Source organism: Lepisosteus platostomus, unplaced genomic scaffold, assembly GCF_059453375.1.
Source record: "Lepisosteus platostomus isolate fLepPlt1 unplaced genomic scaffold, fLepPlt1.hap1 Scaffold_93_H1, whole genome shotgun sequence".
Classification (NCBI taxonomy): domain Eukaryota; kingdom Metazoa; phylum Chordata; class Actinopteri; order Semionotiformes; family Lepisosteidae; genus Lepisosteus; species Lepisosteus platostomus.
The window spans coordinates 1-26,381 of NW_028291705.1; the positions used below are offsets into that span (position 1 = coordinate 1).

Below are 26,381 nucleotides of genomic sequence, written 5' to 3' on the forward strand. Positions count from 1 at the left end.
GTAAAACACTTGCTGTTACCCTTTTTTCAATGTCAGATTCCCCCCATTCTTTTTTCCGTACCCTCCTCTTCTTCCTTACCCTTAACCACCCTTCCTCATTCTTCCCACCTTCCGCCTTAACCATAACCTCCCTCTTCTTCTCAGCTACCTCTTGCATTATACTAATCTGTTGTTCACTCACACTCTCCAACTTCTCCACACTCACTGATTCATCCACAGACCTTTCACTGTCTTCATCTATATCACTCGCCCGTACACTCTCCACACACCTATCACTGTCTTCATCTATATCACTCCCCCGTGCACTCTCCACACCCCTATCACTGTCTCCATCTATGTCACTCGCCCGTACACTCTCCACACTTCTTCTGTTCACAGTGACACAACTGACCCTTTTCCCTTCCCCCTTCCGTTCCTTCATCTCAACTTTTTGACAATGCTTATAACCAAAACCAATCTTCCCACAAGAATGACACCGCACACAATCTCTTGTCACATGATCCCGCGACTGACACCAACTGCATAACACTGTTGTACATTGCACAGCATAATGACCTCTATCCCCACACCTTCTACATGTTAGGGGCTGTCCCGGATAAACCAGGTACCCCCTTCGTGATTCGTTTCCAAAAAACGCAGGAGGGTGAATCACCTCCCCTCCACCTACTATATCCATATACAGTCTCACCCAAAACACCCATTTCCCATCCCACACTCCATCATTGTCCAAATCCTTCTTTCCTTCACCTTGCAAAAACACATATCGCTGCAAGAAGGAAGCAATTTCCTCCTCTGTAACAAACGGATCCGATACCCATACCGTCATCCGAAGCAATTGTCCCGCAAACATCGGCTCCACATGAAAAAGGCTCAGCGGAGCCTCCCCCTTCCTTTCTTGTACCGTCTTCCACAAATCCAAACAAAGATCCCCCGACGCCAAAGTCAATTCAAACACTCCCCGTTTGCCGAAATCCTGTAAACACATCATATCCGAAAACCGTAAATCAAAGAAACTAGTCAAAAACAACTTGAACTTATCCCTTGTCCAGTTTTCCAGTCCTTCCCGGCTCCGAAGCGAGAAACGCAGGGAGTTCTTCCTCCACTCCTTCCTCGCCCAAGGGAACCCGGCCATCGCAACAAACGCCATCCTCAGCCCACTTCCGATCTCTCCAAACAATCCTGACGTCCTCTGGTCTCGTCCACAGCACGGCAAATCCTCCACGTCTCCAACAGCACCGCTCTCCCGACTCCAGCATCCACGTTCCAGCCCTTCCGGTTACTCCATCATTCCGTCCATTCCATCCGTCCCTCGCCTTCCCGACCCTCTGACCAAGATCTCGGAATTGCGGGCTTGCCGGCTTAAACCTTGATCTTAGCCAAAAGGCCGAGAAGCGATGCCCACAAAGGCGCGGACCGACGCGCGGGCGTTCCGCTGGCGCACAGTGGCGCAGGCCGACTCCTCTGGAGCCCGGGACCCGCGCAGCTGCCGGCCTCCCTGCAGCCAGAGGCCTGCCGCGGGACTCTGCTCCCCCTCTCTCTTGCCTGCCCGCCTGCCTTCCTGCCAGTCCCGGGCGGGGGCCCTGCTCTTTGATCTTCTGTCAACGGCCCGACAACGACCGCAGCCGCAGGGGGCGCCAGCCGCCCGGCCTCCTTAGCTTAGGCCCCTCCCACCGGCAGCAGCTGCGCCCAACCGGCTGCAAGCCAAAGCCGAGCGCCAGCACCTGCGGGCAGAGGCAAGGGGCAGCTCTCTCTCGGGAGGGAGGGAGGGACGGGGACGCGCGCGCACACACGCCTGCCTGCCTGCCTGCCGAAAAAAAAGAAAGAAAAGGTGGATATACTAAGTTTTTTGGAGGGAAAACGCCCAGCTGTCGAAAGGGGCCCGCCTGCAGGGACGGGGACGGACACGCACGCAAGCAAGCAAGCAAGCAAGCAAGCAAGCAAGCAAGCCACGCCTGCCTCCCTGGGAAAAGGCTGAAAAACCTAAGTTTTTTGGAGGGAAAACGCACGGGAGCCGAAAAGGGGGCCGGCCTGCTTGCCCAGAGAGTCGAGACGCGGGAAAGCGCACAGAGGGAGCACGGGAACCGAGAGGGCGAGAGAGAGACAGAACACAGAGACACACAGATGGGGGACGAGGGACGAGACCCGAGAAGAAGGAGCTCCAGTCCACTTCGCTTGCTTGCTCGCTCGCTCGCTAGCTAGCTAGCTACCTAGCTACCTACGTCTGTCTTTTCACCGCTGAGAGAAGGTGGTGCACCGCTCCCGGAGGCGCTGCAATACCGGGCCGATGCGTGGAGAGGACGGAGCAAGCTCCTGATCCAGCTCCCTGTTCCAAAAATCCGTTTAATATGTGGTCCCCCGATGGGGGACGTATCAGATATTAAACTGATAAGAACAGATACTACACTTGATCTTAGCCAAAAGGCCGAGAAGCGATGCCCACAAAGGCGCGGACCGACGCGCGGGCGTTCCGCTGGCGCACAGTGGCGCAGGCCGACTCCTCTGGAGCCCGGGACCCGCGCAGCTGCCGGCCTCCCTGCAGCCAGAGGCCTGCCGCGGGACTCTGCTCCCCCTCTCTCTTGCCTGCCCGCCTGCCTTCCTGCCAGTCCCGGGCGGGGGCCCTGCTCTTTGATCTTCTGTCAACGGCCCGACAACGACCGCAGCCGCAGGGGGCGCCAGCCGCCCGGCCTCCTTAGCTTAGGCCCCTCCCACCGGCAGCAGCTGCGCCCAACCGGCTGCAAGCCAAAGCCGAGCGCCAGCACCTGCGGGCAGAGGCAAGGGGCAGCTCTCTCTCGGGAGGGAGGGAGGGACGGGGACGCGCGCGCACACACGCCTGCCTGCCTGCCTGCCGAAAAAAAAGAAAGAAAAGGTGGATATACTAAGTTTTTTGGAGGGAAAACGCCCAGCTGTCGAAAGGGGCCCGCCTGCAGGGACGGGGACGGACACGCACGCAAGCAAGCAAGCAAGCAAGCAAGCAAGCAAGCAAGCCACGCCTGCCTCCCTGGGAAAAGGCTGAAAAACCTAAGTTTTTTGGAGGGAAAACGCACGGGAGCCGAAAAGGGGGCCGGCCTGCTTGCCCAGAGAGTCGAGACGCGGGAAAGCGCACAGAGGGAGCACGGGAACCGAGAGGGCGAGAGAGAGACAGAACACAGAGACACACAGATGGGGGACGAGGGACGAGACCCGAGAAGAAGGAGCTCCAGTCCACTTCGCTTGCTTGCTCGCTCGCTCGCTAGCTAGCTAGCTACCTAGCTACCTACGTCTGTCTTTTCACCGCTGAGAGAAGGTGGTGCACCGCTCCCGGAGGCGCTGCAATACCGGGCCGATGCGTGGAGAGGACGGAGCAAGCTCCTGATCCAGCTCCCTGTTCCAAAAATCCGTTTAATATGTGGTCCCCCGATGGGGGACGTATCAGATATTAAACTGATAAGAACAGATTTTTTTTTTTTTTTTTTTTTTTTATTACAAAAATAACAAAATCTCAAACTATCTACAGAAAGGAAGAACTAATGGCAACAATGCAACACAAAGCAAAACCAACGGTACCAAAGAAACAAAACAAAATCACAGTTAACCAAATCAAGACATACAATGTACCAGTAACCCCTTCCACCTTTCTTTTGCGGCGTGGAGTCCTCTTTTACGGATATCTAAGATGATTTCACATTTCACTCGGTACAACAGTCGATTATACAACCCCGTCACACTTAATTGAACCCCATTTTTGACCAGGCCATTCCGCGCCTTCCACAGTTCCAGTTTCACATGACTCAGGAGCACCCACAATGCCCAGATCGTCTCCCGGGGATACACGTCTGTCTTTAAACCGTATAAAACCACATTCAAAGTAAGTGCAAAATTCAGAGCAATCATACCAAACAATAAGCTGCATTTTGCCCACACTCTCCCCGCATACACACAGTCCCAAAAAACATGGCGAATGGACTCCAAATGGTTACACGTCGCCCTCGGACAGTGCATCTGCAAAGACAGTTTGTGGCGATGCAAGACCTCTCGCACAGGGAGCCGCCGCCATGCGATGAACCAGTTCAGATCCATCAGGTCGTGCTGTAAGCCTCTGGGCTGAATCCTGCTCCACACGTCCTTGGGCAGCCCCCCGACCAGGTCCACTGTGCTGCTGGCCATCACCGTCCCGTACAAGGCCCTGTGGTCGGACAACACCCTGCCTTCCAGCCCCTGCGCATACTTGCCGATCCACCGGTAGGCCTGACGATAATGCCAGGGCATGTCCTCTCCATGGGGCGCCTTGTTGTCCCACTCAAAAACCACCCTCAACCTTCCCGCCAACCAAAACCGAACAAAATACACCCCCACATGTTCCACAGGCTTCTTCGAGGCTGCACACAATGAGGAAACAAAAAAACAGGACAATTTAGTGGGCAAAGATGGAACCCCCCTTCCTCCCTCCTCAATAGGTCGACACATGTCCACACGCCCGATGTATTCGTATTTTTTGCCCCACATAAACCAGAAAACCTCCCTCGTCAAATATCGGTTGAGCCTCAAAGGCATGGGGTAAACTGAGGCCAAGTACCCTAAGAGCGCCAGCACCTCGATCTTAATGATAAGGGCCTTCCCCACGTAAGTCAGACCCTTATTCTTCCAGCTCCCCAAACGTAATCGTACCTTCTCCAGCCTCTCAAGCCAGTTATAATTGGCCGCGTCTCCCTCTTTAAAATGCACACCCAAGATTTTCAAGGGGCCCCTGCACACTTGTAGTCCCCCCACTCCATCCTGTCGATCTCTCCACCTGCCAAAGAATTTAATGTGGCTCTTCCCTCTGTTCAATTTGGCCCCGGAGGCCTTGGCAAAAACCACCAGATGATTTAGCGCCCCCTGCAGGTCCACATCGGAAGCCATGAATAGAGTGACATCATCAGCATATAGGGCAATTCTAGCCCTCTCCCCACCACTCCCAGGCACCAAGACACCCTCTATTTTTGGGTCAGCACACACCAACCGGGCATAGGCCTCGATATACAACACAAAAAGCAGTGGAGAGAGAGGGCACCCCTGTCTCACTCCCGCATCCTGCCACACCATACCTCCGACGTGCCCGTTGAGCAAAATTTTGCTCCCCACCTCCCTATACAAAAGCCGGACCCAACCAATAAAACGAGGACCGAACCCCATACGGTCCATTACCCGCCATAAAAAACCGCGAGACACCCTGTCAAAAGCCTTTTCCAAATCGAGGCTGACTAGCATAAAAGGGACATCTCTCTGCCCCGACCAGGCAATAACATCCCTCACCAGTTGCAGGGGCCAGCTAATCCTCCGCCCTCGGACCCCACAGGTCTGTTCTTTTCCCACAACTGCTGGGAGCACCTGTTTCAGCCTGTTCACCAAAGCCTTCGCCAGAATCTTATAATCGGCGCACAGCAATGTCAAGGGTCTCCAATTTCTCAAGTCCGTAGCCTCTCCCTTTTTATACAGAAGTATTAATAGGCCCGTCCTCATAGAGGTTCCCAGGTAACCTACTTCCAGGGCCTCATTTAAGACTAAAAGCAAGATGTCCTTCAACTCTTCCCAAAAGACAGAATAAAATTCTACCGGCAAGCCGTCCATACCAGGCACCTTACCCTTTTTCAGGCCACGCATTGCTACTGCCAGTTCTCTTACTGTAAAGGCCCCTTCCAAGCCTGCCCGTTCCTCATCCGTGAGCGCAGACGCCACCGACCTTAAAACATGCTCCACGGCTGCGACTTCCGTTTCCTGCTTTGAAAACAGCTCCTGATAAAAGTCCGTTGCGACACGCAACATACCATCCTTATCAGTCACTATTTTGCCCTGTCCATCCCGCAACCCTTCCACCACTCTCTTACACTGCCTTTCCTTCATACTCCGGAATTGAAAGGAGGAGCATGTTTCTTTAAACTGCAGATTGTCTATGTGAGCTTTAAACAGGTATCTCCGAGCCCTGGTTTCGTAAAAGCTCCTCAACTGCTCCTTTTGCCTATTGATGTCCTCAAAGTCCACGGCCATACCTTTATTACAGTTCTCATATAATAAAGTCAGGCGCTCCTGTAGCAATCGCCCCTCCTTCTTTTCCTGCACCTGCCTCTCCGTGCAATAGGCCCTAGTGACCCGTTGAATCCGTCTTTTGACCATATCCCACCATCTTAACAGAGAAGACTGCTCACTCCTCTCCACCCACAACTTCTCCAATTCCCGTTTTATCAAGGTTCTATAAGCTGCCTCTTCTAAAACCTCGGTGTTCAACCTCCAACACCCCTTTCCAAACTTGGAGCCTGAGCCAGCTATTTCGACCCTTACCAGGTCGTGGTCAGAATGCCAAAAGGGTGAGATAGATGCACTCTCTACCACCAGCCCCCGGGAGGAAAAGACATAGTCCAACCTCCTGGACTGCCCCCTCGAATTTCTCCAAGTGGGGCCCGTCTTCCCTTTTGTGGCTCTAGCGACACAGTCCACCAAACCATACTGCCCCAACATTCTGTGTATGAACCTAACGTCAGGGTGATCCTTATCTGCCAAGTCGAGATTAAAATCGCCACCTATGATCACCTTCCTATTAGTCAGACAAAAAGGGGCCAAGTTTGCAAGAAAAGTGGTTCTTTGTGAGGCGACAGCAGGAGCGTACACACCTAAAAACCGAAAACTACACTCACCCATACATACATCCACGCTCATTAGCCTACCGGCCACGCCCACCTCACACCCTTCCACCACCAACTCATGAGTCCCAAACAAGACCCCAACCCCCGAAGAGTGTACTCCGCCCACACTCCATCTAGAAGGGCCCTTGACCCATTCGTTTGCAAAGGATGCCACGTCTCTACTGTCCTTTAGATGCACTTCCTGCAGAAAGCACACCGTGAAATCCTGAGACTTCAAGAAACTAAAAACTGCCGTCCTCTTTGCCCTATCTCGCAACCCCCTTACATTGATTGAAAGAACTTTCGCCATAGAGATTTCAGCAAAAACCTTTCTGAGCCCACTTTCGCACTAGACAAGAGAACCGCAAATACACTTCTCTAATATCTCTCTCATCCGCACCACACACCAGTAAGCCACTCAATCTCTCCCTCGACTTTTCTGGTTCCACTCTCACATTCTTATACCGTCGCAACATCTCAACAATTCCCCCCATCTCAGAAGGAAACACGACGGTCCCATGCACTAATTTACATAAATTCAAAAACTCCCTCGGCACCACCAACTTTGCCCGCAACATGTCCCGTTTCTTAACCCTTTTCTGTTCGAAATTGAATTCGTCCTTCTCAATGGCTTCTATCCACTCCCTCAGCAAATCTTCCAGTTGATACCTCTTCCTTCGCACTTCCCCATTGTTTTCAGCGTAGACGTGGAATGTTGACAGTTCACCCCAAACACCCACCGGCTTCAATCTTATTCCGGTCTTCTCGAAGACAGACCCGTCGAAAAATTCGGGCCATGTCACCGAGTCCGTTTCCATGTCCCACCTACAAAGTCTCACAAACTTGGAAGGTATTCCTGCATCAACCCAAACTTCCTCAGGCGTTTTACCCACCAAGCTGCAATCTCCCTCTTGCACACTTACAGGCGCTTCGTCCACGCTCAGCACCGGCCCTGGAGAACAGGAAGACGCCGCCAGCACATCCTGGAAATTAGGCATGGCGATCACAAGCTCTTTGCGTATAACCGCACCAACGGGCGCTGAACTATCCGACTCCGATTCCAGTTCCATCTCTTCTGTACTCCGCCCTGCCTTCCTGCTAGAGACCTCTTCCGGCTCCAAATTCTTCCTTTTTGCCTTGTGCTTTGTCAAAACCTGCTCTGTCTCCGCTTCGTCCACCTTCTCAGCCCAGCTGATTCCCCCAACCGCCGCCTTCATCACTTCCAGCCCAACCGGGCCTCCTGCCTCTACGTCTTGCACTCCACTTAAGGTAAGTTCAGACTCTAGCGATGTTTCAGCAACCACCTCTGTCTGAGCCTCCCCCCTTCCAGCCCCTGCACAAGCCTCCGTCTCCATGCTACCCGCCTCCTCCAAAACTCCTTGACGACTAGCTTCAGGAGCACGTGAAGCTGAACCTGCGTCCCGCACTACTGCTGCGAAACTCTTCGTCCTCTGGGTGCAATCCCTGAACATGTGCCCCACACCCCCACACAGATTACATTTAACGCCTGCAGTGCATTGCGCAGCCAAGTGCCCCACACCCTCGCAGTTCCGGCACACCACCTCACGGCAGTCGACCACATTATGGCCCGGCTGTCCACAACGCCGACACACAGCGGGCTGTCCGTAGTAATAACAATACCCTCTGTTAGAGCCTAACTGAAAGGATGCTGGGGGGTGCAAAAGGCCATCGGGAGCCTTAACATCAGTCCGAAACCTCACCCTGTAGCGCCATTTCCCCGTCCAGTACTTCTTCCTGTCAATTATCCTCTCTCCCACGCCTTGTATGTCCACAAAACGCTTCAGATAACAAACGATATCCTCCTCTGGCATATATGGGTTAAACATGGCTACAGTTAAGGTCTTCAACTCCCGGGCAAACAGAGGTTCGATAATGTAGTCAGAAAAAGGCTTCACATTCTGTTTTCCATTAGCCGTGCTCCAAACCCTCCGAACTAAATCCTCAGAAATAAGCGATAAGTCAAAGGTCTTCTTACCCGGGAAGTCCTGCAAACAATAGACGTCCTCGGGTCGCAACTGTAGAGCAGTCTGCATAACCTCTTCCTCGAAGACATCCCGGGAGTCCAAATCCCTCTTCGCTCCACCGTCCCGCAGCACGAACCGCACAGCATACCGAAATCTTCCCTCACGCAGTCTTGCAGCTCCTTCCATTGCAGCAAAAAAAACCTGGCCGGAAAGCTCCGCCAAAAAAGGAAATCCGGGAAAAAAACCCCTGGCGCCGATCCCTCCTCTCTCTTGACTGTTCCTCCAGCCGCGGGCCTGCCACGTACTGGAATCGCAGCCAAAAGGCCGAGAAGCGATGCCCACAAAGGCGCGGACCGACGCGCGGGCGTTCCGCTGGCGCACAGTGGCGCAGGCCGACTCCTCTGGAGCCCGGGACCCGCGCAGCTGCCGGCCTCCCTGCAGCCAGAGGCCTGCCGCGGGACTCTGCTCCCCCTCTCTCTTGCCTGCCCGCCTGCCTTCCTGCCAGTCCCGGGCGGGGGCCCTGCTCTTTGATCTTCTGTCAACGGCCCGACAACGACCGCAGCCGCAGGGGGCGCCAGCCGCCCGGCCTCCTTAGCTTAGGCCCCTCCCACCGGCAGCAGCTGCGCCCAACCGGCTGCAAGCCAAAGCCGAGCGCCAGCACCTGCGGGCAGAGGCAAGGGGCAGCTCTCTCTCGGGAGGGAGGGAGGGACGGGGACGCGCGCGCACACACGCCTGCCTGCCTGCCTGCCGAAAAAAAAGAAAGAAAAGGTGGATATACTAAGTTTTTTGGAGGGAAAACGCCCAGCTGTCGAAAGGGGCCCGCCTGCAGGGACGGGGACGGACACGCACGCAAGCAAGCAAGCAAGCAAGCAAGCAAGCAAGCAAGCCACGCCTGCCTCCCTGGGAAAAGGCTGAAAAACCTAAGTTTTTTGGAGGGAAAACGCACGGGAGCCGAAAAGGGGGCCGGCCTGCTTGCCCAGAGAGTCGAGACGCGGGAAAGCGCACAGAGGGAGCACGGGAACCGAGAGGGCGAGAGAGAGACAGAACACAGAGACACACAGATGGGGGACGAGGGACGAGACCCGAGAAGAAGGAGCTCCAGTCCACTTCGCTTGCTTGCTCGCTCGCTCGCTAGCTAGCTAGCTACCTAGCTACCTACGTCTGTCTTTTCACCGCTGAGAGAAGGTGGTGCACCGCTCCCGGAGGCGCTGCAATACCGGGCCGATGCGTGGAGAGGACGGAGCAAGCTCCTGATCCAGCTCCCTGTTCCAAAAATCCGTTTAATATGTGGTCCCCCGATGGGGGACGTATCAGATATTAAACTGATAAGAACAGATACTACACTTGATCTTAGCCAAAAGGCCGAGAAGCGATGCCCACAAAGGCGCGGACCGACGCGCGGGCGTTCCGCTGGCGCACAGTGGCGCAGGCCGACTCCTCTGGAGCCCGGGACCCGCGCAGCTGCCGGCCTCCCTGCAGCCAGAGGCCTGCCGCGGGACTCTGCTCCCCCTCTCTCTTGCCTGCCCGCCTGCCTTCCTGCCAGTCCCGGGCGGGGGCCCTGCTCTTTGATCTTCTGTCAACGGCCCGACAACGACCGCAGCCGCAGGGGGCGCCAGCCGCCCGGCCTCCTTAGCTTAGGCCCCTCCCACCGGCAGCAGCTGCGCCCAACCGGCTGCAAGCCAAAGCCGAGCGCCAGCACCTGCGGGCAGAGGCAAGGGGCAGCTCTCTCTCGGGAGGGAGGGAGGGACGGGGACGCGCGCGCACACACGCCTGCCTGCCTGCCTGCCGAAAAAAAAGAAAGAAAAGGTGGATATACTAAGTTTTTTGGAGGGAAAACGCCCAGCTGTCGAAAGGGGCCCGCCTGCAGGGACGGGGACGGACACGCACGCAAGCAAGCAAGCAAGCAAGCAAGCAAGCAAGCAAGCCACGCCTGCCTCCCTGGGAAAAGGCTGAAAAACCTAAGTTTTTTGGAGGGAAAACGCACGGGAGCCGAAAAGGGGGCCGGCCTGCTTGCCCAGAGAGTCGAGACGCGGGAAAGCGCACAGAGGGAGCACGGGAACCGAGAGGGCGAGAGAGAGACAGAACACAGAGACACACAGATGGGGGACGAGGGACGAGACCCGAGAAGAAGGAGCTCCAGTCCACTTCGCTTGCTTGCTCGCTCGCTCGCTAGCTAGCTAGCTACCTAGCTACCTACGTCTGTCTTTTCACCGCTGAGAGAAGGTGGTGCACCGCTCCCGGAGGCGCTGCAATACCGGGCCGATGCGTGGAGAGGACGGAGCAAGCTCCTGATCCAGCTCCCTGTTCCAAAAATCCGTTTAATATGTGGTCCCCCGATGGGGGACGTATCAGATATTAAACTGATAAGAACAGATACTACACTTGATCTTAGCCAAAAGGCCGAGAAGCGATGCCCACAAAGGCGCGGACCGACGCGCGGGCGTTCCGCTGGCGCACAGTGGCGCAGGCCGACTCCTCTGGAGCCCGGGACCCGCGCAGCTGCCGGCCTCCCTGCAGCCAGAGGCCTGCCGCGGGACTCTGCTCCCCCTCTCTCTTGCCTGCCCGCCTGCCTTCCTGCCAGTCCCGGGCGGGGGCCCTGCTCTTTGATCTTCTGTCAACGGCCCGACAACGACCGCAGCCGCAGGGGGCGCCAGCCGCCCGGCCTCCTTAGCTTAGGCCCCTCCCACCGGCAGCAGCTGCGCCCAACCGGCTGCAAGCCAAAGCCGAGCGCCAGCACCTGCGGGCAGAGGCAAGGGGCAGCTCTCTCTCGGGAGGGAGGGAGGGACGGGGACGCGCGCGCACACACGCCTGCCTGCCTGCCTGCCGAAAAAAAAGAAAGAAAAGGTGGATATACTAAGTTTTTTGGAGGGAAAACGCCCAGCTGTCGAAAGGGGCCCGCCTGCAGGGACGGGGACGGACACGCACGCAAGCAAGCAAGCAAGCAAGCAAGCAAGCAAGCAAGCCACGCCTGCCTCCCTGGGAAAAGGCTGAAAAACCTAAGTTTTTTGGAGGGAAAACGCACGGGAGCCGAAAAGGGGGCCGGCCTGCTTGCCCAGAGAGTCGAGACGCGGGAAAGCGCACAGAGGGAGCACGGGAACCGAGAGGGCGAGAGAGAGACAGAACACAGAGACACACAGATGGGGGACGAGGGACGAGACCCGAGAAGAAGGAGCTCCAGTCCACTTCGCTTGCTTGCTCGCTCGCTCGCTAGCTAGCTAGCTACCTAGCTACCTACGTCTGTCTTTTCACCGCTGAGAGAAGGTGGTGCACCGCTCCCGGAGGCGCTGCAATACCGGGCCGATGCGTGGAGAGGACGGAGCAAGCTCCTGATCCAGCTCCCTGTTCCAAAAATCCGTTTAATATGTGGTCCCCCGATGGGGGACGTATCAGATATTAAACTGATAAGAACAGATACTACACTTGATCTTAGCCAAAAGGCCGAGAAGCGATGCCCACAAAGGCGCGGACCGACGCGCGGGCGTTCCGCTGGCGCACAGTGGCGCAGGCCGACTCCTCTGGAGCCCGGGACCCGCGCAGCTGCCGGCCTCCCTGCAGCCAGAGGCCTGCCGCGGGACTCTGCTCCCCCTCTCTCTTGCCTGCCCGCCTGCCTTCCTGCCAGTCCCGGGCGGGGGCCCTGCTCTTTGATCTTCTGTCAACGGCCCGACAACGACCGCAGCCGCAGGGGGCGCCAGCCGCCCGGCCTCCTTAGCTTAGGCCCCTCCCACCGGCAGCAGCTGCGCCCAACCGGCTGCAAGCCAAAGCCGAGCGCCAGCACCTGCGGGCAGAGGCAAGGGGCAGCTCTCTCTCGGGAGGGAGGGAGGGACGGGGACGCGCGCGCACACACGCCTGCCTGCCTGCCTGCCGAAAAAAAAGAAAGAAAAGGTGGATATACTAAGTTTTTTGGAGGGAAAACGCCCAGCTGTCGAAAGGGGCCCGCCTGCAGGGACGGGGACGGACACGCACGCAAGCAAGCAAGCAAGCAAGCAAGCAAGCAAGCAAGCCACGCCTGCCTCCCTGGGAAAAGGCTGAAAAACCTAAGTTTTTTGGAGGGAAAACGCACGGGAGCCGAAAAGGGGGCCGGCCTGCTTGCCCAGAGAGTCGAGACGCGGGAAAGCGCACAGAGGGAGCACGGGAACCGAGAGGGCGAGAGAGAGACAGAACACAGAGACACACAGATGGGGGACGAGGGACGAGACCCGAGAAGAAGGAGCTCCAGTCCACTTCGCTTGCTTGCTCGCTCGCTCGCTAGCTAGCTAGCTACCTAGCTACCTACGTCTGTCTTTTCACCGCTGAGAGAAGGTGGTGCACCGCTCCCGGAGGCGCTGCAATACCGGGCCGATGCGTGGAGAGGACGGAGCAAGCTCCTGATCCAGCTCCCTGTTCCAAAAATCCGTTTAATATGTGGTCCCCCGATGGGGGACGTATCAGATATTAAACTGATAAGAACAGATACTACACTTGATCTTAGCCAAAAGGCCGAGAAGCGATGCCCACAAAGGCGCGGACCGACGCGCGGGCGTTCCGCTGGCGCACAGTGGCGCAGGCCGACTCCTCTGGAGCCCGGGACCCGCGCAGCTGCCGGCCTCCCTGCAGCCAGAGGCCTGCCGCGGGACTCTGCTCCCCCTCTCTCTTGCCTGCCCGCCTGCCTTCCTGCCAGTCCCGGGCGGGGGCCCTGCTCTTTGATCTTCTGTCAACGGCCCGACAACGACCGCAGCCGCAGGGGGCGCCAGCCGCCCGGCCTCCTTAGCTTAGGCCCCTCCCACCGGCAGCAGCTGCGCCCAACCGGCTGCAAGCCAAAGCCGAGCGCCAGCACCTGCGGGCAGAGGCAAGGGGCAGCTCTCTCTCGGGAGGGAGGGAGGGACGGGGACGCGCGCGCACACACGCCTGCCTGCCTGCCTGCCGAAAAAAAAGAAAGAAAAGGTGGATATACTAAGTTTTTTGGAGGGAAAACGCCCAGCTGTCGAAAGGGGCCCGCCTGCAGGGACGGGGACGGACACGCACGCAAGCAAGCAAGCAAGCAAGCAAGCAAGCAAGCAAGCCACGCCTGCCTCCCTGGGAAAAGGCTGAAAAACCTAAGTTTTTTGGAGGGAAAACGCACGGGAGCCGAAAAGGGGGCCGGCCTGCTTGCCCAGAGAGTCGAGACGCGGGAAAGCGCACAGAGGGAGCACGGGAACCGAGAGGGCGAGAGAGAGACAGAACACAGAGACACACAGATGGGGGACGAGGGACGAGACCCGAGAAGAAGGAGCTCCAGTCCACTTCGCTTGCTTGCTCGCTCGCTCGCTAGCTAGCTAGCTACCTAGCTACCTACGTCTGTCTTTTCACCGCTGAGAGAAGGTGGTGCACCGCTCCCGGAGGCGCTGCAATACCGGGCCGATGCGTGGAGAGGACGGAGCAAGCTCCTGATCCAGCTCCCTGTTCCAAAAATCCGTTTAATATGTGGTCCCCCGATGGGGGACGTATCAGATATTAAACTGATAAGAACAGATACTACACTTGATCTTAGCCAAAAGGCCGAGAAGCGATGCCCACAAAGGCGCGGACCGACGCGCGGGCGTTCCGCTGGCGCACAGTGGCGCAGGCCGACTCCTCTGGAGCCCGGGACCCGCGCAGCTGCCGGCCTCCCTGCAGCCAGAGGCCTGCCGCGGGACTCTGCTCCCCCTCTCTCTTGCCTGCCCGCCTGCCTTCCTGCCAGTCCCGGGCGGGGGCCCTGCTCTTTGATCTTCTGTCAACGGCCCGACAACGACCGCAGCCGCAGGGGGCGCCAGCCGCCCGGCCTCCTTAGCTTAGGCCCCTCCCACCGGCAGCAGCTGCGCCCAACCGGCTGCAAGCCAAAGCCGAGCGCCAGCACCTGCGGGCAGAGGCAAGGGGCAGCTCTCTCTCGGGAGGGAGGGAGGGACGGGGACGCGCGCGCACACACGCCTGCCTGCCTGCCTGCCGAAAAAAAAGAAAGAAAAGGTGGATATACTAAGTTTTTTGGAGGGAAAACGCCCAGCTGTCGAAAGGGGCCCGCCTGCAGGGACGGGGACGGACACGCACGCAAGCAAGCAAGCAAGCAAGCAAGCAAGCAAGCAAGCCACGCCTGCCTCCCTGGGAAAAGGCTGAAAAACCTAAGTTTTTTGGAGGGAAAACGCACGGGAGCCGAAAAGGGGGCCGGCCTGCTTGCCCAGAGAGTCGAGACGCGGGAAAGCGCACAGAGGGAGCACGGGAACCGAGAGGGCGAGAGAGAGACAGAACACAGAGACACACAGATGGGGGACGAGGGACGAGACCCGAGAAGAAGGAGCTCCAGTCCACTTCGCTTGCTTGCTCGCTCGCTCGCTAGCTAGCTAGCTACCTAGCTACCTACGTCTGTCTTTTCACCGCTGAGAGAAGGTGGTGCACCGCTCCCGGAGGCGCTGCAATACCGGGCCGATGCGTGGAGAGGACGGAGCAAGCTCCTGATCCAGCTCCCTGTTCCAAAAATCCGTTTAATATGTGGTCCCCCGATGGGGGACGTATCAGATATTAAACTGATAAGAACAGATACTACACTTGATCTTAGCCAAAAGGCCGAGAAGCGATGCCCACAAAGGCGCGGACCGACGCGCGGGCGTTCCGCTGGCGCACAGTGGCGCAGGCCGACTCCTCTGGAGCCCGGGACCCGCGCAGCTGCCGGCCTCCCTGCAGCCAGAGGCCTGCCGCGGGACTCTGCTCCCCCTCTCTCTTGCCTGCCCGCCTGCCTTCCTGCCAGTCCCGGGCGGGGGCCCTGCTCTTTGATCTTCTGTCAACGGCCCGACAACGACCGCAGCCGCAGGGGGCGCCAGCCGCCCGGCCTCCTTAGCTTAGGCCCCTCCCACCGGCAGCAGCTGCGCCCAACCGGCTGCAAGCCAAAGCCGAGCGCCAGCACCTGCGGGCAGAGGCAAGGGGCAGCTCTCTCTCGGGAGGGAGGGAGGGACGGGGACGCGCGCGCACACACGCCTGCCTGCCTGCCTGCCGAAAAAAAAGAAAGAAAAGGTGGATATACTAAGTTTTTTGGAGGGAAAACGCCCAGCTGTCGAAAGGGGCCCGCCTGCAGGGACGGGGACGGACACGCACGCAAGCAAGCAAGCAAGCAAGCAAGCAAGCAAGCAAGCCACGCCTGCCTCCCTGGGAAAAGGCTGAAAAACCTAAGTTTTTTGGAGGGAAAACGCACGGGAGCCGAAAAGGGGGCCGGCCTGCTTGCCCAGAGAGTCGAGACGCGGGAAAGCGCACAGAGGGAGCACGGGAACCGAGAGGGCGAGAGAGAGACAGAACACAGAGACACACAGATGGGGGACGAGGGACGAGACCCGAGAAGAAGGAGCTCCAGTCCACTTCGCTTGCTTGCTCGCTCGCTCGCTAGCTAGCTAGCTACCTAGCTACCTACGTCTGTCTTTTCACCGCTGAGAGAAGGTGGTGCACCGCTCCCGGAGGCGCTGCAATACCGGGCCGATGCGTGGAGAGGACGGAGCAAGCTCCTGATCCAGCTCCCTGTTCCAAAAATCCGTTTAATATGTGGTCCCCCGATGGGGGACGTATCAGATATTAAACTGATAAGAACAGATACTACACTTGATCTTAGCCAAAAGGCCGAGAAGCGATGCCCACAAAGGCGCGGACCGACGCGCGGGCGTTCCGCTGGCGCACAGTGGCGCAGGCCGACTCCTCTGGAGCCCGGGACCCGCGCAGCTGCCGGCCTCCCTGCAGCCAGAGGCCTGCCGCGGGACTCTGCTCCCCCTCTCTCTTGCCTGCCCGCCTGCCTTCCTGCCAGTCCCGGGCGGGGGCCCTGCTCTTTGATCTTCTGTCAACGGCCCGACAACGACCGCAGCCGCAGGGGGCGCCAGCCGCCCGGCCTCCTTAGCTTAGGCCCCTCCCACCGGCAGCAGCTGCGCCCAACCGGCTGCAAGCCAAAGCCGAGCGCCAGCACCTGCGGGCAGAGGCAAGGGGCAGCTCTCTCTCGGGAGGGAGGGAGGGACGGGGACGCGCGCGCACACACGCCTGCCTGCCTGCCTGCCGAAAAAAAAGAAAGAAAAGGTGGATATACTAAGTTTTTTGGAGGGAAAACGCCCAGCTGTCGAAAGGGGCCCGCCTGCAGGGACGGGGACGGACACGCACGCAAGCAAGCAAGCAAGCAAGCAAGCAAGCAAGCAAGCCACGCCTGCCTCCCTGGGAAAAGGCTGAAAAACCTAAGTTTTTTGGAGGGAAAACGCACGGGAGCCGAAAAGGGGGCCGGCCTGCTTGCCCAGAGAGTCGAGACGCGGGAAAGCGCACAGAGGGAGCACGGGAACCGAGAGGGCGAGAGAGAGACAGAACACAGAGACACACAGATGGGGGACGAGGGACGAGACCCGAGAAGAAGGAGCTCCAGTCCACTTCGCTTGCTTGCTCGCTCGCTCGCTAGCTAGCTAGCTACCTAGCTACCTACGTCTGTCTTTTCACCGCTGAGAGAAGGTGGTGCACCGCTCCCGGAGGCGCTGCAATACCGGGCCGATGCGTGGAGAGGACGGAGCAAGCTCCTGATCCAGCTCCCTGTTCCAAAAATCCGTTTAATATGTGGTCCCCCGATGGGGGACGTATCAGATATTAAACTGATAAGAACAGATACTACACTTGATCTTAGCCAAAAGGCCGAGAAGCGATGCCCACAAAGGCGCGGACCGACGCGCGGGCGTTCCGCTGGCGCACAGTGGCGCAGGCCGACTCCTCTGGAGCCCGGGACCCGCGCAGCTGCCGGCCTCCCTGCAGCCAGAGGCCTGCCGCGGGACTCTGCTCCCCCTCTCTCTTGCCTGCCCGCCTGCCTTCCTGCCAGTCCCGGGCGGGGGCCCTGCTCTTTGATCTTCTGTCAACGGCCCGACAACGACCGCAGCCGCAGGGGGCGCCAGCCGCCCGGCCTCCTTAGCTTAGGCCCCTCCCACCGGCAGCAGCTGCGCCCAACCGGCTGCAAGCCAAAGCCGAGCGCCAGCACCTGCGGGCAGAGGCAAGGGGCAGCTCTCTCTCGGGAGGGAGGGAGGGACGGGGACGCGCGCGCACACACGCCTGCCTGCCTGCCTGCCGAAAAAAAAGAAAGAAAAGGTGGATATACTAAGTTTTTTGGAGGGAAAACGCCCAGCTGTCGAAAGGGGCCCGCCTGCAGGGACGGGGACGGACACGCACGCAAGCAAGCAAGCAAGCAAGCAAGCAAGCAAGCAAGCCACGCCTGCCTCCCTGGGAAAAGGCTGAAAAACCTAAGTTTTTTGGAGGGAAAACGCACGGGAGCCGAAAAGGGGGCCGGCCTGCTTGCCCAGAGAGTCGAGACGCGGGAAAGCGCACAGAGGGAGCACGGGAACCGAGAGGGCGAGAGAGAGACAGAACACAGAGACACACAGATGGGGGACGAGGGACGAGACCCGAGAAGAAGGAGCTCCAGTCCACTTCGCTTGCTTGCTCGCTCGCTCGCTAGCTAGCTAGCTACCTAGCTACCTACGTCTGTCTTTTCACCGCTGAGAGAAGGTGGTGCACCGCTCCCGGAGGCGCTGCAATACCGGGCCGATGCGTGGAGAGGACGGAGCAAGCTCCTGATCCAGCTCCCTGTTCCAAAAATCCGTTTAATATGTGGTCCCCCGATGGGGGACGTATCAGATATTAAACTGATAAGAACAGATACTACACTTGATCTTAGCCAAAAGGCCGAGAAGCGATGCCCACAAAGGCGCGGACCGACGCGCGGGCGTTCCGCTGGCGCACAGTGGCGCAGGCCGACTCCTCTGGAGCCCGGGACCCGCGCAGCTGCCGGCCTCCCTGCAGCCAGAGGCCTGCCGCGGGACTCTGCTCCCCCTCTCTCTTGCCTGCCCGCCTGCCTTCCTGCCAGTCCCGGGCGGGGGCCCTGCTCTTTGATCTTCTGTCAACGGCCCGACAACGACCGCAGCCGCAGGGGGCGCCAGCCGCCCGGCCTCCTTAGCTTAGGCCCCTCCCACCGGCAGCAGCTGCGCCCAACCGGCTGCAAGCCAAAGCCGAGCGCCAGCACCTGCGGGCAGAGGCAAGGGGCAGCTCTCTCTCGGGAGGGAGGGAGGGACGGGGACGCGCGCGCACACACGCCTGCCTGCCTGCCTGCCGAAAAAAAAGAAAGAAAAGGTGGATATACTAAGTTTTTTGGAGGGAAAACGCCCAGCTGTCGAAAGGGGCCCGCCTGCAGGGACGGGGACGGACACGCACGCAAGCAAGCAAGCAAGCAAGCAAGCAAGCAAGCAAGCCACGCCTGCCTCCCTGGGAAAAGGCTGAAAAACCTAAGTTTTTTGGAGGGAAAACGCACGGGAGCCGAAAAGGGGGCCGGCCTGCTTGCCCAGAGAGTCGAGACGCGGGAAAGCGCACAGAGGGAGCACGGGAACCGAGAGGGCGAGAGAGAGACAGAACACAGAGACACACAGATGGGGGACGAGGGACGAGACCCGAGAAGAAGGAGCTCCAGTCCACTTCGCTTGCTTGCTCGCTCGCTCGCTAGCTAGCTAGCTACCTAGCTACCTACGTCTGTCTTTTCACCGCTGAGAGAAGGTGGTGCACCGCTCCCGGAGGCGCTGCAATACCGGGCCGATGCGTGGAGAGGACGGAGCAAGCTCCTGATCCAGCTCCCTGTTCCAAAAATCCGTTTAATATGTGGTCCCCCGATGGGGGACGTATCAGATATTAAACTGATAAGAACAGATACTACACTTGATCTTAGCCAAAAGGCCGAGAAGCGATGCCCACAAAGGCGCGGACCGACGCGCGGGCGTTCCGCTGGCGCACAGTGGCGCAGGCCGACTCCTCTGGAGCCCGGGACCCGCGCAGCTGCCGGCCTCCCTGCAGCCAGAGGCCTGCCGCGGGACTCTGCTCCCCCTCTCTCTTGCCTGCCCGCCTGCCTTCCTGCCAGTCCCGGGCGGGGGCCCTGCTCTTTGATCTTCTGTCAACGGCCCGACAACGACCGCAGCCGCAGGGGGCGCCAGCCGCCCGGCCTCCTTAGCTTAGGCCCCTCCCACCGGCAGCAGCTGCGCCCAACCGGCTGCAAGCCAAAGCCGAGCGCCAGCACCTGCGGGCAGAGGCAAGGGGCAGCTCTCTCTCGGGAGGGAGGGAGGGACGGGGACGCGCGCGCACACACGCCTGCCTGCCTGCCTGCCGAAAAAAAAGAAAGAAAAGGTGGATATACTAAGTTTTTTGGAGGGAAAACGCCCAGCTGTCGAAAGGGGCCCGCCTGCAGGGACGGGGACGGACACGCACGCAAGCAAGCAAGCAAGCAAGCAAGCAAGCAAGCAAGCCACGCCTGCCTCCCTGGGAAAAGGCTGAAAAACCTAAGTTTTTTGGAGGGAAAACGCACGGGAGCCGAAAAGGGGGCCGGCCTGCTTGCCCAGAGAGTCGAGACGCGGGAAAGCGCACAGAGGGAGCACGGGAACCGAGAGGGCGAGAGAGAGACAGAACACAGAGACACACAGATGGGGGACGAGGGACGAGACCCGAGAAGAAGGAGCTCCAGTCCACTTCGCTTGCTTGCTCGCTCGCTCGCTAGCTAGCTAGCTACCTAGCTACCTACGTCTGTCTTTTCACCGCTGAGAGAAGGTGGTGCACCGCTCCCGGAGGCGCTGCAATACCGGGCCGATGCGTGGAGAGGACGGAGCAAGCTCCTGATCCAGCTCCCTGTTCCAAAAATCCGTTTAATATGTGGTCCCCCGATGGGGGACGTATCAGATATTAAACTGATAAGAACAGATACTACACTTGATCTTAGCCAAAAGGCCGAGAAGCGATGCCCACAAAGGCGCGGACCGACGCGCGGGCGTTCCGCTGGCGCACAGTGGCGCAGGCCGACTCCTCTGGAGCCCGGGACCCGCGCAGCTGCCGGCCTCCCTGCAGCCAGAGGCCTGCCGCGGGACTCTGCTCCCCCTCTCTCTTGCCTGCCCGCCTGCCTTCCTGCCAGTCCCGGGCGGGGGCCCTGCTCTTTGATCTTCTGTCAACGGCCCGACAACGACCGCAGCCGCAGGGGGCGCCAGCCGCCCGGCCTCCTTAGCTTAGGCCCCTCCCACCGGCAGCAGCTGCGCCCAACCGGCTGCAAGCCAAAGCCGAGCGCCAGCACCTGCGGGCAGAGGCAAGGGGCAGCTCTCTCTCGGGAGGGAGGGAGGGACGGGGACGCGCGCGCACACACGCCTGCCTGCCTGCCTGCCGAAAAAAAAGAAAGAAAAGGTGGATATACTAAGTTTTTTGGAGGGAAAACGCCCAGCTGTCGAAAGGGGCCCGCCTGCAGGGACGGGGACGGACACGCACGCAAGCAAGCAAGCAAGCAAGCAAGCAAGCAAGCAAGCCACGCCTGCCTCCCTGGGAAAAGGCTGAAAAACCTAAGTTTTTTGGAGGGAAAACGCACGGGAGCCGAAAAGGGGGCCGGCCTGCTTGCCCAGAGAGTCGAGACGCGGGAAAGCGCACAGAGGGAGCACGGGAACCGAGAGGGCGAGAGAGAGACAGAACACAGAGACACACAGATGGGGGACGAGGGACGAGACCCGAGAAGAAGGAGCTCCAGTCCACTTCGCTTGCTTGCTCGCTCGCTCGCTAGCTAGCTAGCTACCTAGCTACCTACGTCTGTCTTTTCACCGCTGAGAGAAGGTGGTGCACCGCTCCCGGAGGCGCTGCAATACCGGGCCGATGCGTGGAGAGGACGGAGCAAGCTCCTGATCCAGCTCCCTGTTCCAAAAATCCGTTTAATATGTGGTCCCCCGATGGGGGACGTATCAGATATTAAACTGATAAGAACAGATACTACACTTGATCTTAGCCAAAAGGCCGAGAAGCGATGCCCACAAAGGCGCGGACCGACGCGCGGGCGTTCCGCTGGCGCACAGTGGCGCAGGCCGACTCCTCTGGAGCCCGGGACCCGCGCAGCTGCCGGCCTCCCTGCAGCCAGAGGCCTGCCGCGGGACTCTGCTCCCCCTCTCTCTTGCCTGCCCGCCTGCCTTCCTGCCAGTCCCGGGCGGGGGCCCTGCTCTTTGATCTTCTGTCAACGGCCCGACAACGACCGCAGCCGCAGGGGGCGCCAGCCGCCCGGCCTCCTTAGCTTAGGCCCCTCCCACCGGCAGCAGCTGCGCCCAACCGGCTGCAAGCCAAAGCCGAGCGCCAGCACCTGCGGGCAGAGGCAAGGGGCAGCTCTCTCTCGGGAGGGAGGGAGGGACGGGGACGCGCGCGCACACACGCCTGCCTGCCTGCCTGCCGAAAAAAAAGAAAGAAAAGGTGGATATACTAAGTTTTTTGGAGGGAAAACGCCCAGCTGTCGAAAGGGGCCCGCCTGCAGGGACGGGGACGGACACGCACGCAAGCAAGCAAGCAAGCAAGCAAGCAAGCAAGCAAGCCACGCCTGCCTCCCTGGGAAAAGGCTGAAAAACCTAAGTTTTTTGGAGGGAAAACGCACGGGAGCCGAAAAGGGGGCCGGCCTGCTTGCCCAGAGAGTCGAGACGCGGGAAAGCGCACAGAGGGAGCACGGGAACCGAGAGGGCGAGAGAGAGACAGAACACAGAGACACACAGATGGGGGACGAGGGACGAGACCCGAGAAGAAGGAGCTCCAGTCCACTTCGCTTGCTTGCTCGCTCGCTCGCTAGCTAGCTAGCTACCTAGCTACCTACGTCTGTCTTTTCACCGCTGAGAGAAGGTGGTGCACCGCTCCCGGAGGCGCTGCAATACCGGGCCGATGCGTGGAGAGGACGGAGCAAGCTCCTGATCCAGCTCCCTGTTCCAAAAATCCGTTTAATATGTGGTCCCCCGATGGGGGACGTATCAGATATTAAACTGATAAGAACAGATTTTTTTTTTTTTTTTTATGTTTTTTATTACAAACATAACAAACTTCAACACAGCACAGTAAGACAACCACACCCTTCCCCAACATTCAAACATACCCTAAACCAGCCTCCCTCTGTAACACTAACAACAACCCTTATACTATTACACTCAACAATCCGAAACACAAATCAAACGGTCATGAAAATGTTAGTACAACAGTATTCATATTGGTTCATTTCGAAAATAGAATCACAAAAGAAACAGACATCAGAACCATAAACACAAAACCGTTACATTACCATAATCCCGCCCTGTATGCAAAAAAGATCCCTCCTCCATCCCCAACATTCCTTATATTATTATAAAACAAACCCATATACAGAAATCAATTTAACACCCCAAAGAAATTAATCCCTTCCATCTTTCTTTGGCCGCAGCAAAACCCCACCGTAAGATGTCCCACCGAACACGTCTAGTAACTTCATTTTTGCCTTTGCTAAATACAGATAAGGCTGAAACACAACTGCCATGCTCCACCACCTCCCTCCTCGCTACCCATATATAAAATTTAACCAAACTAATTATATACCATAACACAAATTCATTATTCCATTTTCTCACCCCCTTTACTCCCCGAAACACCACCCGACTGCTTAAAACAAAATCAACAGCGACTTTCTGTAATAATTCAGCACTGTGACCCCACACCCTTTGGGCGAAAACACAGCCCCAGAAAACGTGAAGCAGGGTTTCGACCTCAGAACAGCCAGGCTGCGGGCACTTATCCTGTCTGGACAACCCATGCCTGTAGAGCGTGTCCCTCACCGGCAACCTGTTCCAGAGAGCCCGCCAGTTTAGGTCCTTGAGTCTGTTTTCTAGACCCACCGGCTGGATCTGCCGCCACTCCTCCTCCGACACCCCCACCACTGCAGGTTCCCCCTTCTCCATGATAGTCCTATACATCTGTTTGTGGTCCGTAGCCCCCAAGCCCTTTCTGAACCCTGGGTGCTTCTGTAACCACACCACCGCATGTCTATAATGCCAGGGCAATTTTTGCGCCTTCGGCGTTGTATTCGTCCAGACTACCAGGTGCTTCATCGTATTCGCAAACCACAAACGGATAAAACATACACAAAGGTGATCCGGATCTTCGTATAGTGTTTTACACAAATTTGCGACAAATATTGTGTCTAGTTTCAACGGGAAGTCTGGAACCGACCTACCACCCTCCTCCACTGGCCTGCACATATCCGCTCTCTTGATGTACTCATGCCCCCCACTCCAAACGAAGTGGAAGACCGCCCTCACCAGGTTTCGACGCAGCCGAGCAGGCAGAGGGAACACACAAGCCAAATGAAGCAGCAATGGCAGTATGTCTACCTTTAGGACTAGTACTTTCCCTGTGTACGTCAGCGACCTATTCAACCACATACCGATCTTTTGATTTACCTTCCCCAGCCTCAGGTCCCAGTTGATCCTGGCGGAGTCCTGCGTATGAAAAAGAACTCCCAGAATTTTAACCGGTCCCGTCACCAAGGTAAGACCGCCCGTCACATCTTGTCTTTCCTTCCATCTACCGAAGTATTTAACCGTACACTTTGCTTTGTTCAAAAAAGCACCTGTCCCTTTGGTCATACTATCTGCTATCTGTAGTACTTGGTGAAGACTTCTGTCAGTGCTAAGAAACAGAGAAATATCGTCTGCATAGGCTGCTATTTTCGCCTGTTCTCCTCCACTCCCAGGAACCACCACCCCTTCCACTCGAGGATCCCCACGAATCCGATGCAGAAAGGGTTCTATGTACAGCACATATAATAAGGGGGACAGAGGGCATCCCTGTCTCACCCCACACCTGACCGGAATGCCCATGCCAAGCATACCGTTGATGCATACCCTTGAGATGACATTATTATACAAAACCTTGATCCATCTGATGAGGCCCTCATCCAGCCCCACTCTTCTCATCACCTCCCAAAGGAATGAGTGATGCACCCGGTCAAAGGCCTTATTTTGGTCTAGGCTCACAAGCATCATCTCAAGGTTCCTGTCCTCCACCCATTCAATGACGTCCCTGATCAACTGCAGGTTCCACTTTACGTTTCTACCCTCCACACTGCAGGTTTGGTCTTTACTTATCAGGTCCGGCATCACCTTCCTCAGCCGTCTCCCCAATACTCTGGCCAAGATCTTATAATCGGAACAGAGTAATTGGATCGGCCTCCAGTTCTCCAGATCTTCCTTGTCTCCTTTCTTAAACACCAGAGACATAATACCTGTCCTCATCGTTCTGCCGAGTTCACCCTCCCTCAGGACTTCGTTATAAACCTCCAACAACACCGGTAGTAACCTTTCTCGGAAGGTTACATAAAATTCCGTCGGGAGTCCGTCCATCCCCGGGGTGGTACCTCTACGCAGGCCACCAATGGCTTCTCCAATCTCAGTCATTGTTAGGGCCTCACCCACACCTTCCATACCATCAATCTTCCTGTCAAACCCAATCAACCACTCATCCCACAAACTCTCATCCACTGGTTTCTCTGAAAATAAAACCTTGTAAAAATTAGTTGCACACCTCACCATGCCTTCTATGTCTCTGACCCTGGACCCATCTTCTCTCCTCAGACCCTCGAAGAGAGTCCTCTTCTGTCTGGCTCTGACCGAGCCAAAAAACTGGGCTGAGCACCTCTCCTCCCCCTCAATCAGGTTACCCTTCAACCTAAACAAAAAATCCTTAGCTCTCTCTACCCAAAGTTCTTTCAGTCTGAGTTTAAGCTCAGAAACTTTTGTCATGTCGAAAGCACCACCCTGGTTGGAAACCACATACTGCTCTTCTAGTTCCTGCTGCAATCTCACAAGCTCTCCTCTCTCTGCTACCTTCTTTTGGCTACAGTATGAGATAGAAGCCTTGGAGATCGCCCTTTTACAGGCTTCCCACCACAGCACCGCTGTCTGGTACCGCCCCCTCTGTAACTGGAACCGATCCAAAAGCGCAACTATCAAACTCTGATAATCGGCTTCCAATAACACTTTCGTGTTCAGTTTCCAGTAGTTTGATTTAGGGTCCATACCATCTGGTATCAAATCAACCGACAGCAACAGATGATCTGAAAACCATACCGGAGTAACCGTTGCCGCCTGTGTCAACCCACGTAGGGTGGTGAAGATATAATCAAGTCTTCTGAAGACACCCCTTCCATTACTCCATGTGTGCATTCTCTGTCCCTGACTATAGTCCTTGTGACCATCTTTTAGGTGAAACCGTGATATTAATTCTTTAAGATCACTCACACTCACACCACTCGCATCACATACATCAATATTAAAATCCCCTCCCATCACCACCACTCTATTGGTGTACAGATGTGGCTCAAGGTCCTTCAAAAACGCCCCCTGGAGCCGCCTTTCGGCAGGCCCGTAGACAGCTATTAAACGTACCTGCAATCTTTCCCATGCCCCATCTACAATCATTAGCCTTCCTGGGACTATGCAGTTAACTTCGCTTACAGAGAAATTCGGGGTTCCACATAGGATCCCGATTCCGGATGAGTGCACTCCCCCTACACTCCACCAGGACTCCCCTTTTACCCAGTCTCTCTTAAAGGTGACAATATCACCTTTTGTGCCTAAGTGTACTTCCTGCAAGAAACAAAAGCCGAAATGGCGCGCTTCTAACCATTTGAAGACGCCAATCCGCTTACTATGATTTTTAAGCCCTCTGGCGTTAATAGTACATACGGTACGACTCATGTTGGGTCAAAGGGAGTCTGCAGCTGCAACCCGTCTCCCAAACTAAAAGCACTCTCTATTCCAAGAGGACTGAGGAGATTCCCACCCACACTCATAACCTGCGGGGACCCCTCCCCCAGGGATGATGGACTTACCCCAGGATCATCGGAGGTCAGGAGGTGGATACCGCCGTCTTTCCCCGACTGTTCTGAGGTCTCTGAAACGAAATCCTCCTGTTCCACCACTATATCGCCCTGGCCCGG

General features: G+C 57.3%; 15 non-coding genes across 15 annotated transcripts; all 15 read right to left on the minus strand.

Moving 5' to 3' along the window:
• Nucleotides 1-2,243: 2,243 nt before the first annotated feature.
• On the minus strand, nucleotides 2,244-2,434 carry LOC148630610 (U2 spliceosomal RNA). The gene has a single exon (XR_015935019.1). It is a non-coding gene; the product is annotated as a U2 spliceosomal RNA (small nuclear RNA).
• Nucleotides 2,435-3,281: 847 nt separating this feature from the next.
• LOC148630611 (U2 spliceosomal RNA) lies at nucleotides 3,282-3,475 on the minus strand. The gene has a single exon (XR_015935080.1). It is a non-coding gene; the product is annotated as a U2 spliceosomal RNA (small nuclear RNA).
• A 6,328-nt stretch (nucleotides 3,476-9,803) lies between these two features.
• LOC148630612 (U2 spliceosomal RNA) lies at nucleotides 9,804-9,994 on the minus strand. The gene has a single exon (XR_015935091.1). It is a non-coding gene; the product is annotated as a U2 spliceosomal RNA (small nuclear RNA).
• Nucleotides 9,995-10,841: 847 nt separating this feature from the next.
• Nucleotides 10,842-11,032, minus strand: LOC148630613 (U2 spliceosomal RNA). The gene has a single exon (XR_015935102.1). It is a non-coding gene; the product is annotated as a U2 spliceosomal RNA (small nuclear RNA).
• An 847-nt stretch (nucleotides 11,033-11,879) lies between these two features.
• Nucleotides 11,880-12,070, minus strand: LOC148630614 (U2 spliceosomal RNA). The gene has a single exon (XR_015935113.1). It is a non-coding gene; the product is annotated as a U2 spliceosomal RNA (small nuclear RNA).
• Nucleotides 12,071-12,917: 847 nt separating this feature from the next.
• LOC148630615 (U2 spliceosomal RNA) lies at nucleotides 12,918-13,108 on the minus strand. Its single transcript, XR_015935125.1, has one exon. It is a non-coding gene; the product is annotated as a U2 spliceosomal RNA (small nuclear RNA).
• An 847-nt stretch (nucleotides 13,109-13,955) lies between these two features.
• On the minus strand, nucleotides 13,956-14,146 carry LOC148630616 (U2 spliceosomal RNA). Its single transcript, XR_015935025.1, has one exon. It is a non-coding gene; the product is annotated as a U2 spliceosomal RNA (small nuclear RNA).
• Nucleotides 14,147-14,993: 847 nt separating this feature from the next.
• LOC148630617 (U2 spliceosomal RNA) lies at nucleotides 14,994-15,184 on the minus strand. The gene has a single exon (XR_015935037.1). It is a non-coding gene; the product is annotated as a U2 spliceosomal RNA (small nuclear RNA).
• An 847-nt stretch (nucleotides 15,185-16,031) lies between these two features.
• Nucleotides 16,032-16,222, minus strand: LOC148630618 (U2 spliceosomal RNA). The gene has a single exon (XR_015935050.1). It is a non-coding gene; the product is annotated as a U2 spliceosomal RNA (small nuclear RNA).
• Nucleotides 16,223-17,069: 847 nt separating this feature from the next.
• On the minus strand, nucleotides 17,070-17,260 carry LOC148630619 (U2 spliceosomal RNA). The gene has a single exon (XR_015935062.1). It is a non-coding gene; the product is annotated as a U2 spliceosomal RNA (small nuclear RNA).
• An 847-nt stretch (nucleotides 17,261-18,107) lies between these two features.
• Nucleotides 18,108-18,298, minus strand: LOC148630620 (U2 spliceosomal RNA). Its single transcript, XR_015935074.1, has one exon. It is a non-coding gene; the product is annotated as a U2 spliceosomal RNA (small nuclear RNA).
• Nucleotides 18,299-19,145: 847 nt separating this feature from the next.
• LOC148630621 (U2 spliceosomal RNA) lies at nucleotides 19,146-19,336 on the minus strand. Its single transcript, XR_015935085.1, has one exon. It is a non-coding gene; the product is annotated as a U2 spliceosomal RNA (small nuclear RNA).
• Nucleotides 19,337-20,183: 847 nt separating this feature from the next.
• LOC148630622 (U2 spliceosomal RNA) lies at nucleotides 20,184-20,374 on the minus strand. The gene has a single exon (XR_015935087.1). It is a non-coding gene; the product is annotated as a U2 spliceosomal RNA (small nuclear RNA).
• An 847-nt stretch (nucleotides 20,375-21,221) lies between these two features.
• Nucleotides 21,222-21,412, minus strand: LOC148630623 (U2 spliceosomal RNA). The gene has a single exon (XR_015935088.1). It is a non-coding gene; the product is annotated as a U2 spliceosomal RNA (small nuclear RNA).
• Nucleotides 21,413-22,259: 847 nt separating this feature from the next.
• Nucleotides 22,260-22,449, minus strand: LOC148630624 (U2 spliceosomal RNA). The gene has a single exon (XR_015935083.1). It is a non-coding gene; the product is annotated as a U2 spliceosomal RNA (small nuclear RNA).
• Nucleotides 22,450-26,381: the final 3,932 nt, after the last annotated feature.